The 13,526-nt window shown below is 38.7% G+C and overlaps 1 protein-coding gene across 1 annotated transcript in view; it reads right to left on the reverse strand.

Moving 5' to 3' along the window:
• tenm2 (teneurin transmembrane protein 2) overlaps positions 1–13,526 on the reverse strand; it is a 274,412-nt gene that overhangs the window by 223,800 nt on the left and 37,086 nt on the right. The gene's annotated exons all lie outside the window — the stretch shown is intronic.

Consider the following 13,526-nt stretch of genomic DNA (forward strand, 5'->3'; position numbering starts at 1 on the left):
TAAAAGGTTTAATAAAGCTGAGTTAGCAGTCTGCTTACAAGAAAGAAGCTTGTCTTCCATGAAAACATTCAAATGCAGCAGCGGCATAAGCTATGTAGATAACAGAGCTACATAGCTAGCGTCGCCACATATAGCATAGCTGCATAACTAATGCAGCTTAAGCGATGCTCACGAAGCAGCTACTTAAACAATGCATTTACGCTATCTAAGTAGCTAAGTGAGCTGTTGCAACTCAGTCAAAAAGAAAATGCATAGAGTGCTACATGGGTGTAGAAAAGTTTTAAAAATTATGATTCTGTAGCCCTGGTGAAATAAAGGCTTTTTATCGACAATCCCTCTGAGTGCCTCAGACGTCTTCAATACCTTAGCTTTAGCTACGTTTGCTCAAGCTCATGTTGCTAAAGCTAGCTTAGTTACAGAAAAGGGAGCTACTTAGCTAAAGAAGCTAGGTACCAAAAGCTAAGCTCACAAAACTTTATGCAAACTCCAAGCTGTGAAAGAGTCCTAGTTGTGCCAAACTTTTTAGATTTGAGAATTAGGAGGCCACCGGGCTCCAGAACAGTAGAAATATTTTGTCGCCTTCCCCAGATCTGTACCATACGATAATCCTGTCTCTGAGCTCTGCAGGCAGTTCCTTTGGCCTTTTACAGAGAGGTTTGAACATGTCCAATCATTTTACTTGAACACAGGTGGACTCTGATCAAGATGTAGAAACATCTCAGCAAAGATTAAGAGAAATGGGAGGCATCTGTGCTAAATAAAGAGTGGTTTTGCAAAGGGTCATTATTGGGTACTGAGTGCAGGTCAATGAGAATAAGAAAAAAATGACTGTAGCATCAGGCTGCAACATGAGAAAAATGAAAAAAGTGAAGGGAGTCCGAATCCTTCTTGAATGCACTGCATATGTGAGGGCTGTAATGATTAAAATTTAAGTTGTGATTTATCTCTCAATTTCTGTAGCCAATTGTGATTAACCGCCTCATTCAAAATTCAACTATTTTGCAAGTAAAATAGTTTTGTTTCATTTTTTATTTCTGTACTGTCTTAAACTAAGGGTAATCCACTTCTTTCTTCTGGATATGAGACTTTGAAAACTAACTTTGAAAGACGATAGGGAACTTTGGTTAGGTCAAAAGATTACAACATGGACTTAACCCTAACAGGAACTTGTCATGGATTAAACTTTGATGGCACAAGGTACAGATGACTTCTGCCTTGTCCGCTGAGCTGTCTGTGGGTTTTTTAAAAGTGCTGTAACTCTTTTTTCAGTCTCCTTCTGCAGACGGGGCTCTATTGGTTTCATTCCGTGGTAATTGTTGGTGTCCCCGCAATGCCCCCACACTGCTGACTTCACTCTTTCTTCAGTGGATATAAAGTTTGGCTGGTGTGTCTGTCTGCGATAGCCTGTCAAAGCTACTGTAGCATAGCCGGCTATGCTGTTTTGGCTCCTTCAGGTTGCACTGACACGAAGGTTCCAGTGTGAACAGAAACACAAGGTGTATTGAGCATTTATGGCTGACTTTTTATGTCATGGTTAATATTAACACTGTATAATCATCCCAACCCTATTTGAGAGCAAAAAGAAACAAACTGAAAAGGGACAAGAAATGCTTAAATAAAGCAAAAATGACACAAAATGGATACAAGATGTGATTAACTAAAAACAAGGTCATTTAGCGCTTCATCCATCCCATTATTCCTCTTTCTTTCTCTCTATCTGATACCTTCAGCCTTCATTAGGAAGCACAGCGCTGACCATTAAAACTACAAAAGTAGTCCCACCATCGTGCTGAGGAAAATATGATCACTCATAATTGGCTGGAGAATTCTCATTTTGCTCTCAGTGCTTCTCCTCCCCCTCTCTCGTTTTTCCCTCTCTTTTTTCTCTGGCAGGTCTGAAGATGGCATGAGAGGCCATTACGGCTAACTAAATTCCCTATTAGGGTGGGAGCTTAGTCGTCAGCAAGTTACAAGTCGGACGCCGGCGATATTTCACTGCTTTTGTGGCTCCTTTTTCTGGTAATAATACTGTTTTGCCATCACTGCTGATGCAAACAAAACACGCACTACACTTTTTTTGGGGAATGGTTTCATTGTCATCTCTATGTGGAGCTCTCCCCCGTCTCTGCCTTTCCATTTATTCATCGTTTATGTTTTCCTCCTCTCCTCTTCTTTCTATCACTCCCGGCTCCCTCCCTTTAATGTGAGTTAGCATCCATCTACTGTGATCAATATCCCGGGGCTTTTATTAAACACCGCTCTTATGCATCTGTGCGCGTTCGTGCCTGAATACCTGCCTTCTTTTGTGTGTCTCTGTGTATTATCTGCCCTCACCTCCATATCTTCTCTGGTCCAACTCTATCTTTATTGAGTCAAGGTTGCACAACAAAGGCTGTGGATGTTTGTTTTCTTTTATTCATCCCTGTGTTTGAGCATGTATGAGCCAGGTACTCTGTATGTTGAATAGACCAATCTTTATTGATCTTGGCTGCAGGGCATTTTTACAAACCTACAGCTAAACCCAAAGACAGACATAAACACGACTGTGTAAGCGTGTGCATCCATCGCTCTGGCATGTGTAGCGCTTGCTGCATGGACAAAAAGTCCTTGAACCAGCGGGTGAAGTATGGCGGCGCACATGCAGGCGCGCACACACTAATGCACACATTCAGTGGTGTGTTTGTGAAAGCGAGCTGTCAGTGCTGCTCTCACACACCATTCATCACAAGCTACTAATTCTGTTAGACCATTGTCGAGCCTTTCGCACCCCACGTTGCTCTCTGAAAACTCAATCAGAGGCTAATGCCCCCAACCCTGCTAACACACGCACAAGCTCTCACGCTCACTTTCTTACTCACACACACTCTCAGAGAGACCCTGAGGGGACAGCGGTGGTCTGAGGGGACCACACCAGTCCAAATCTATAAGAGTGGCTGGAATTTGATAGACAGGAGCTGCATGGACTGAGTTACTCGTGTTAAGAAAGGCTGAGGTCGGGGAAAAAAGTGTCTTACAATCACTGCGTGACACATAATTATGATCTGAATTCCAAAGTATAGAGTTCTCTTTATTTAGAATCAAATGACCATAATTAAACATTATCTTCATTTACCTTGATTGCGAGACAATCCTTTCAGCAGTGCATTACAGTAACAACACATCAGCTGCTAAAAACATGGTTGATTTACTTGATTTATGGTGGGATTTGTGCAGTTCACTTAAAAAAAGAATATAAGGGACAAAACTGGTGCAGGCACTCTGCCACCTGTGATAGTAGATTTGATTAGTTAATCAGGAATCACTCTGCCCAACGTGGCTTTTATAAAGCATAATTACAGCTTCAGTTAACTAAAAAAAAAAACTTTTTAGTGCAGATGTTCTGAGAGTTTTTTTTTTTTTTAAGTTTTCTGCTTGCTTAAACAAGAGAATTAGCATAGAATAATAAAGCAGGCTGTCTTTAAAACACACAGTATGTAAATGCTGCCAACAGGGGGCTCCCTGACAAGTAGTGCTGCTCAGCTCGGCCCATCTCTACTCATGACTTCTCTTCTGAATTGAGGACTCTGTTAAAAATGGCACTTCATGGGGCGCAGGTGGCCCATGTACACGGACGACTTGGGTTCGAATCCGGCCTGAGGCCCTTCACCGCATGTCTCCCCCCCGCTCTCATCCCTGTTTCCGACTCTATCCACTATCCTCCTCTATCAAATAAAGGCGCAAAAATGCCCAAAATTAACCTTTAAAACAAACAAACAAACAAAAAAATGGCACTTCATACAGTCCATTTACTAAATAGTAGGGGTGTTATGGTATTTGTCCCAAACCGTCAGGGTACGGGGGTCATAGTTCGGTGCTCATAGACCCATGAAAAATATGTCTGAATTCTTCCTCAAGTCTCTGCTCTGACTGGAGAAAAACAGCAATTGCATATGACAGTATCACCCACCAATGTAGATGGAGGTAACAATTGTAATAGTTTGCTAACTGCTTTAAAACAACCAACGAAGAAGAGAAAGAAGCAGGCTAAACAAAATACACGATGAAGAAAAGTTTGCTAATATAGCATGATGGCCACCCTCACAGACTGTTCATCTAAGACGCTGTATATCTCAGAACTGACATGCACACTAAAACTTCTAAATAGTCAGATTAAACTTCCGTTCAGGGCTACAGTAAAGGTTAAGGTAACAGCTGGGACACCAAAAATTAAAAGTTTAAACATGACCTGCAAAATCAGATTACACAAATTTTTAATAAAGCTCAGTAAACTGTTGGCTTTTGGGAAGAAAAAAATCTTGCCCTATGTAAAAAAGCTACATAGCTAACATAGCTTTGACGTCCCATTGCAATTATGAAACTTGATCTGGCTTTGAAGATTTTTGGAAATATCTGAGGTAACTGAAGAACTGAGAGTATTCAGAAATTATTCAGACACTCTTGGCTTTCATTTGGAGTTTTTTTTTTTTTTTTTTTTTTGCATAGTCCAAGCAGGCTTTGTACTGAGGAGAGGCAGCCACTTTGCCATAAGCCCAGATCAGTAGAGGGCTGCAGTGATGGTTGTCCTTCTGGAACTTTTCCCATCTCCACACAGGAACTCTGGATCTCAGTCAGAGTGATCATCAGGTTCTTGGGCACCTGTCTTACAAAGGCCCTTCTTCCCCGATTGTTCAGTTTGGCCGAGCGACCAGCTCTTGGAACAGTTCAGGTTTGGCCACACTTTTTTAATTTGAGAAGTCTCTGAGCTCAGAGATGGGTTCTTTTGACCTCATGGCTTGGTTTTTGCTCTGATTAATCTATTACAGATGGACTCCAATCAAGGTGTAGAAACATCTCAGCAAAGATCCAAAGAAATGGGGGGAACTTGAGATAAACTTCAAGTGTTGTTGCATATGGTCTAAATGCCTATGTAGATGTGATACTTCAGTTTTTCTTTTTAAAAAACTGCAAAAATTTCTAAAATTCTGTGTTCACTTTGTCATGATGGGATAGTGAGTGTAGATTAATGAGAATGGAAAGGATTTTTTTTACTGTAGCATCAGGCTGCAACATAAGAAAAATCCAAAAGTGAATACTTGCTAAATGCACTGTAAATTAACCGAGTAAGAGTTATTTTTAAATTAAATATAGTCACTTCATTGCTTTCTGAAAAATGCAAAAAAAAAAAACAAAACAAAAAACAAACAAACAAAAAAAAAAAAGGGGGAAAAAAGTGTCAGTGAGGGGAACCAGGCAAATGAGCAAGCCCAGACATTGGGCAGGATTAGGCAGAAAGGCCAGACTAAATTTAGCGCCACCTTTTCATTCTCTAATTACGAGATTAATACATCCTGTCACATACGTCACAATACGACCCTGTGATTTATTATCCAGTCGACCAGATGGAGCGATTGGGCCAGAGCAGGAAGGAGGAGAGGGAGATGGTCTGAAAGCAGCTAATCAGCATGCAAGTGTGAATGGCCCTCAACCGTGGAGGGTGCGTGTCAGTGAGTGTGTGTTTATAAAGTCGGGTGTATGAGGAAAGCCTAGATTTATTGATAGAAAACAATGTTGGAGTTGAATTAAATTCAGCTGTTCTCTAACAGGCTGTTATTTAACCAGTGGGAAACTCAGGGTGAACAAACCTACACATACACAAACACAGAAGCATGTTAGAGCGCTGCACTATAGATCTGGCCATAAAGCCAGCCCTGGGCTCCAGGTCTAAATCAATGTCAAAGCCTGATCTTATTTCATCTAATGCATGTTTTAATCATGCTCTCTCCTGATCAATGCAGTTTGGATGCGGCTATCAGGCACTGCTGTGAGAATTTACAAGCCCTCCTATTCTCCCACCGGTGTTTCCAGACGGACGTTTTACGAGGCGGCGCACGGTGCGACAGTAAATCTCTTCCTCTACTTTGCCGATATGAAAATCTCCCGATGCCGCTCTCTGTGCCCATATTTGTTTGTCTCACCATGTCGCTCTTGCAAATGAAACTTGTATCAGCTCTGCCAAGTCAACGTTCTAGTCTCTTTATTTTAATAGTGTCTGGAAGGGGCAATAAAAGCAAAGTGTCTTTATTCAATATTCGGTAATAAAGTGGGATGTAGGAAACTTTGAAACCCCTGAGTTGCATTTAGGGAACTAATTTAAAAGGCTTTACATACTTGCTGGTAATTGGAATTTAGCAGTAAATGAAAAAAGAGAAAACAAATGAAAAAATAATCTCCCAGGTTTTAGTTTGGAAAGTGATTGAGCTGGTGCCAAGGGTCTGTGGAGGAATCCGCCTCATTACAGTGACATATAGAGGCAGTGCCTGCCTGCTGTGCTGTTGTGCTGTGTTTTTATTGTTTTGTTTGAACTTTTTACCAGGCTTTGAAAGACTACCTATGTTTGAGGATGATTATTCAACATGATTGTTCAAAGAAATCATACTGTCATCAAATAGTTCCAGCATTTTGTTACTGAATCTGCCAAAATAATGTAATTAAAGTTCTAATCTGTCACGACATGACAATATGTTCCTCTGATGTTTTCTCCCACGTATTAAAATGATAAAAATAAGTGTTCAAAAATGCTTGAAATAATTTGTCTCATTATGATGATTGGAGTCTGATAAGAAAAATAGATTTTAGATATTTTTAAATGTCTGTTTGGGGCTTTTATAAATTCATTTGAATAGGACAGGGAATATGTTGTTTGCTATATGGCTTTAAAAAATGTTTGCATTACGAGGAAAAAAGGCCTACTTTTGAGTCCCTAAAGTGAGTGTGTAGCTTTAGTTCAGGCAGGCTTTAGTTCCTCCACCCCAGCTCCTCCTTCATTCTGCTTCTAATCAATGTTATCCTGTTGTCATTGATGCCTGCTCTGCTCTGGGTTTTTTGCTGCGTCTCTCCCTGCCTTGGGCTTTCCTTAGCTGCACAGGAGGACTAATATCATCATCCTTTTTGAAAATGTATTCACTTTTCTAATTTAACATTTATTTTTTTATTACATATTATCAATTAGCATTATTTTCCAAAATGACTTTGATTGATGATTTTTTAGAAATAATTATATATAATTATAATCAATATTATTGTGCCTCTTGCCTATTATTTGAAGAAGGAGAGGTAATTTCTGCATAACGGTCCACTAGATGACAGTGAGTCTATCCCCCATACTTCCCAGTAGAATTAGTTAGTTTCTTTATACCTTCTTTCAAAATTTTTAGATAATTTTTTGGTCATTTCTGAATACATTAATTCAAAATTTACAAGTATTTTGCAGGTAACTTCAGCAGAAAAAAAATAAAAAATAAAAAATAAAAAATAATAATAATAATAATGCATTTGAATTATGATGAGAGTTTTTACAAATTCCCTAAAAGTCACTTTAAGTCTTTTTGGAAATAATTATTTTAATTTAGTGGGCCAGATAATTACCTGGGAATTATTAAGTGAAAATATAATTAATACTTTAACTACTAATACTAGTTAAATGCTTCCTTTATAAGACCATATTTCTGAGTTATAATTAGGGTTATTACCGTTCTATTTTTTTGAGATTACTATATAATTAGACTTATTACTGTAAAATTACTTTGTAATCTGTCAAAAAACTGCTAGGTAATGACTAGGTATTAAGGGTCCACTAGAATAAAGTCTTAGCAAAAAATCTTTTGATGTTAATGACAGTATTTTAAGGAAAGAAATCTTTATCAGGAGGTCACACCAGGGAAATTAAATCGAAACTGATGAAACTGGAATCAGTGCCGCTCAGGTTTAGTTCCTACAAAGTCACAAGATTGTTTAAAGAGAACGTTTTATAGATTTGGACACATATTTGTTTCTCCAAGTACACAAGATTGATGCATTAATCTTATAGATATACAAAATTTCAGTTATTTGTTTTAAAATTGTTCAAATATTAACAGTACAAACTGAGTTGGGGTAGGGATGGTTGCTCATTAATAATGAAAGTAAAAAGTTCATTCAATTGTGATTTGATTTTGCCAGAATCGCCCAGCCCTTCTAACCACTCATGTCAACATTTGTTAATGCAGTCTTCAGATCCATCCTACAGGCTACTGAGGCTTTGAGGCGACAGCTCTGACCCTCTTTCTTCTTCCACATGTACCCTTCAGCTCAGAGGATAAAATGCCCAATACTGTGTGAACTGAATGAAACATTTCTCTGCACTCGAGCACAGATGCACTAACGACCCCCATGGAGAAGTACACATAAGTCAGGTCCAAGTCCATGGATAAACTGGCACTCTTATATCCACACTGATCAATGATCCTGACTTTAAAGGTCAACTGTTCTTGGATCCAGGTCACCAATGTAAAACTGCCTTAAGTTATTTTATACATACATGCCATTGCATACTAATAACTCACACAGACATATTTGGTGATAGAGTTAGTGTCATTTATATCCATGCTGAAGTTTTACTGACAGAACACTGCAATAGTCTAGGTCACAGGTGTCAAACTCAAGGCTCGGGGGTCAAATTCGGCCCATGGAAAGATTATCTCCGGCCCACGAGATCATATCGTATTTGTATTATTACTGGCCCATCATTATAAAGTCTGCAGATTTCCTCCTGTATAAAAATGTAAACTTAACCTTGATTATTTAAAATATCCTTGTTAAGCCATAAAAATCCGGAAAAAGTAAAGATTAAGAAAAATTTCACAAGAAGTCAAGAATGTGGGGGGAAAAACAATTTGTGGTTTATTTCATATTTTCAATTTTGCATCTCAAGATTACAACTCAGACTTATGATTTTGACTTTTCATTTCATACTTTGAGCTTTTCAACTCATTATTTAGACTTTATATATCACATTTTTATCTTTTAGATTTCCAATATTAGATTAAATTAAATTTTAAGTCATAATTTGACCTTTTCAACTCCTTATTTTGGCTTTAAATCCCATATTTTGACTTTTAACTCATGATTTCATTTTTTTTTCTCATATTGTGACATTTTAAATTCATTGTTCTTACTTTTTATATCATATAATTTAAAATTAGGAGTCTACAAAACCTTTTAGACTCCTAATTTTAAATTTAAGTCATATTTTTTTTTACTTTTTAAGTCATCATATGGAATTCTAGGTCATATTTTGACATTTTCAACTCCTAATTTTTGCTTTAAATCCCACATTTTGAACTATCAGACTCACAGTTTAAAATTTTAAGTCATATTTTGACTTTTAAACTCATGATTTCAAATTTGATCTCATATTTTGACCTTTCACTTCTGATTTTTTTTTACTTTCTCCTCGTATATTTGCTCTTTAAACACATTATTTTTCATTTTTAATATTGTGTTCAGATCTTTTGAACTAAAAAAATGGAATTTTCATCTCAGATTTGAGCCTTTAAACTTATGATTTTTCCTTTTTTTAAAATTCAAATGATTTATCATCAGTGCTGTTTTTTTAATATTTTATCAATGGTGAAAATGAGGTTGACAGTTTAAAGTTGTGTTGACCCTGTTCAGCTCTCTGGTCAGATCTAAATCCAGAATCCAGCCCCTGCTGTGATTGAGTTTGACACCCCTGGTCTAGGTTCTCTGTATAGGATAATTGAGTTGAAGGTGTTTACAATAAGAACACCTGAGGTGAAAATTGTGTTGAGACTAGCAAAGTAACCAAGTAACATGTTTGACGACTGCTTTGCATCTGAAACATCTCACTCTTTAATTTGTTATTGACTCAGGTTTTCTTATGTTTTTTTTCAGCTCCTCCAGAATCAAATATTTAAAAATAGTTCCTGTAGTGAGGCAAACCTGGAACGTGGGAAAAGGTCCTCTTTGGTTTCATTTGTAGTAGATTATTTTTTAATAAAAAACAAATTTGGTCATGGAAATAAAAGATATGAGGCAAATAAAAAGCTTTGTATTTATCAATCAGACACTCTGCAGCCAGTCGCCCTGCTGACAGGCGGAAACACACACACACACACACACGCACAAAAACAAACAGTGTTCTCCCTGAGCTTTCTCATAGCTGTCTTTGTCTATCTGGGCTTTCTATTTTGGTAGTGAAATTTGCAAAAGGGCACGTGCGCGCCTTCATCCACATGTACGCTGTCGCCCTGAAGGGGAACCCTAGACCCTTTAACTGACATCTGTCAGTCACGCAGGCAAGCTGTACTGACAGGAGCATAACGAGGGATGGTGAGAGGCGCAGCGCGGGCAAAGAGAAGACAGAAGAAGAAGAAGAGGAAGCTTGAAAGATAAAGAAGAAAGCTGTGGGGGGAGGGGGGAGATGAAGAGGAGGAGGAGAAGCGAGAGCAGGTGAGACTTCTGAAGCTTGTTAGAGACGCTGGGAGATGAGAGAGAGGTGCAGCGTGCTGTTTGGTGTTTTAGCACGTCACTGTCTTTTTGATTTGTTAGCATGTGTTTATGATGTTGTTTCTCTGTCTGCCTACGTCAATCTCTATTATTAGACCCTCAGATCTTCCTACTGCGGTTTTGACACTCCTGGTGCTCCTGTTTCACACTTCCTCACACGCGCACATGTGCAGGGTGTACACTCAGACAAAATGGCATATATAAAGACAATGCACTCTTGCAAAATCAGCAGCCACACTGCTCCGGCTTTAAACGCCGTTTAGGTCTGGTGGGAGTGGAATCTTCCCTTCGGGTGCTCTGAGGTGTGACGCGCCATCGGTATCAGATGTATTTAGAGGGGGATGCAAGAGCGAGGGGTGAGATTTTCCACATTCAATGCAACTAAGTATGTAATGAATTAACTTGATCAGACACAGGCACACACCTGGTCTTTTATAGGGATGCTTCGCTGCCTCTGATCTCTTCATGCTGGCAGAAACACAGACGCAGACGCCTGATCTAAATCTCTGGTCTGTAAAAACATGAGGCTGAAGTTTTTAGCCAGTGGTTCCCTTGAATGCCTGTATAGAAGGAGATATTTTGAAGCCTTGCAATTAGTTTAATTGACTGTGATTTGACACATGTTCTGCAAAATCATCAAAAGAAGAAGTGAGTCGACATTGATGCGCAGAAATATCCATGAATACCTCTTTTCGGAAAAGTTTCTCTCTGTGAACTTCAGAAAAAAACATCTTTTGACAGTTTCAACAATCAGCACTCAGTGACATCATACTGCAGGCAAATGATTATCACAATATATTGCTGGATTAAGGAGCTAATTTTACAAGGACTGGAAATGCAGGTGACAGAATGCCGTTCTCGTTCCTGGCCCTGAGACAGAGAGAGAGAGTGCTGTGGCTTCTGCGGTTGATATCTGCGGCTGCAAGATTAGCTTGTTAATTAACCACAAAGCAATTATCAGGTGATGGGATGAGAGGCGCGTCTCATGGAAGGTGTTCCTTGACGTGTTTAATAGGTGTTGAGTAGTTTGATCAGTCGACAGAAGTTGTCTCTGATTCGGAGGCCCGCAGTCCTACAGAGGTTGATCCACTGCTGATATGTGTGGCTGCCGAGAATTCAATTAATTAGACTGTTGCTTTTTCTTCCATCCACTTTTCATTAACCTCCATTGACACCTCGGCGTTGCAAGAGCGCTGGTTTACGAGTGTGTCAGGATTAACAAGGAAATGGGAAGTTGGTAATAAACAAAGTTGCCAGGGGATGAAGCTTCCCTCTGGGAACATCACACATCCACACTTTGCAGATTCAAAAGAAAAGATGCACTTGAAAAGTAAAGACAAGCTTTTGTCTGACTGCATCTCTTTGTTGGATCACAGATGTTAAAATTCAAGTGTTGCTGCCTCCAAACCCAAATGATTTTTCTGAAGTCTGACAGACCAGCGGGGAGATCTAAGCAGCTGAGTGGTGTGAGAGGGTAAAGTTAGCGGGCTTTGGCTAAGTGCTATTGATGAGAATAAGGATAGCTCTCTAGGGGGTCCGAACCACTGTTCTTCAGATCAGAAACAGACTGAATCCATAAAACCAGCTCGCTCCTGATTCATACAAGGGCTGTGTGCTGGAGGGTTTTCTGAGGATTTGAACTTTATTGACTAATATGTCAAAAATGTACATTCGCAAACCAGTCTGACACAAGGCTGCCCATAAGAGGGGGTAAAGGGAAGAGCCCAGTGAGGTCAGCAAAATCATGATCCATTATAAGGTTAAGCTGTGATTATCATATTTTATGTTCAGCCTAAATAATAACCACTCTTATCAAGGCAACTAAATATGAATTTTGTTGATTTATGCTGAAATACAGTATGGCCTTTTACTAAAAAGAAACCCCTTTTCTTTAAACAGAATTATATTTTTATTGGCAATGTGGATGGGCACAGACTTCGTAGCTACGCCATGATGTGCAAAAATGTCAGCATACCAGAGAATAAAGTAAAAGCACCTGAAATAACTTTATGTGAAAATGTATTTTATAATTGCAAAAAGAGGTAAAAAAAAAGCTGACAATTACCAAAAAAGGTTCAAAGTGAAAAAATTGCAGAAATAAAGTTGTGAAAAGTGACTACAGAGTGGCAAAAAGGGTTGAAATGAGCAAAAATGGACTCAGAAGGGCAAAAAGGGTAGAAAAATGGTGAAAAGTGGTTAAAAAGTGGCAAAATGGGTTATCAGTTGCAACATTGGGTTAAAAATGCAAAGATATGCAAAAAGTGGCAAAAAAAGGTTAAAACTAGCAAAAATAGGCTCAGAAAGTCAAAAATGGGTGGAAAAAAATAGTAGAAAGTAGTTAAAAAGTGGCAAAAATATGTCAGAAATTGCAACAATGGGCTATAGAGGAAAAAATATGCAAAAAAGAGGCAACGATATCATAAAAGAGATAAAAATAGATCCAGAAAGGCAAAAATGGAAAAACTGGGTGGTAAAATTGTGAAAAGCTGCTAAAAAGTGGCAAAATTTGTTAAAAGCAGTAAAAAAAAATGTAGCAAAAATTGGTTATAAATTGAAGCACAGGGTTACAGAGGCAAAAAAATACAAAAAGTGGCAAAAGTGGGTTAACACTAACAAAAATGGGCTCAGAGGCAAAATGGGTGGAAAAATGGTGAAAAGCTGTTAAAAGTGGCAAAATGGGTTATAAATTGTGACGACAGCTTACAGAGTGGCAAAAATTTGCTGAGAGAGGCAAAAAGGGAGGAAAAATGGTCAAAAGCGGTTAAAAGGGGCAAAAATGAGTTACAAAATTGCAAAAATGGGTTACAGAGGCAAAAAGTAGTAAAAATGGGTTGTACTTGGCAAAAACTAGACAGAAAAATGTGTGGTTTAACTAGTGAAAAGGGTTAAAAAGTGGTAAAAATGTGTTTGAAATGCAAAAACAATGTGGCAAAAAATGGTGGAAAATGGGTCTAAAGGTGACATAATAAGATCTTTTCAATATTAGCTAACCCAATAAAGGTTTGACACACTTTTCACCTCCAACATGAGGGAACTGTTAGCCAGGATGCTAGCACCAATGCTTCTGATCCAACACACACACATTGACATTGGAAATAAATCACAACTGGGAGGGCCCATTCTCTCAGATTTTCAGGGGCCCAGCCAATTCTATGGGCAGGCCTGTTCTGACCATTCTTCCTATTTGTTTGCAATCAATC

This window comes from Cheilinus undulatus, linkage group 10, assembly GCF_018320785.1.
Source record: "Cheilinus undulatus linkage group 10, ASM1832078v1, whole genome shotgun sequence".
Lineage (NCBI taxonomy): Eukaryota > Metazoa > Chordata > Actinopteri > Labriformes > Labridae > Cheilinus > Cheilinus undulatus.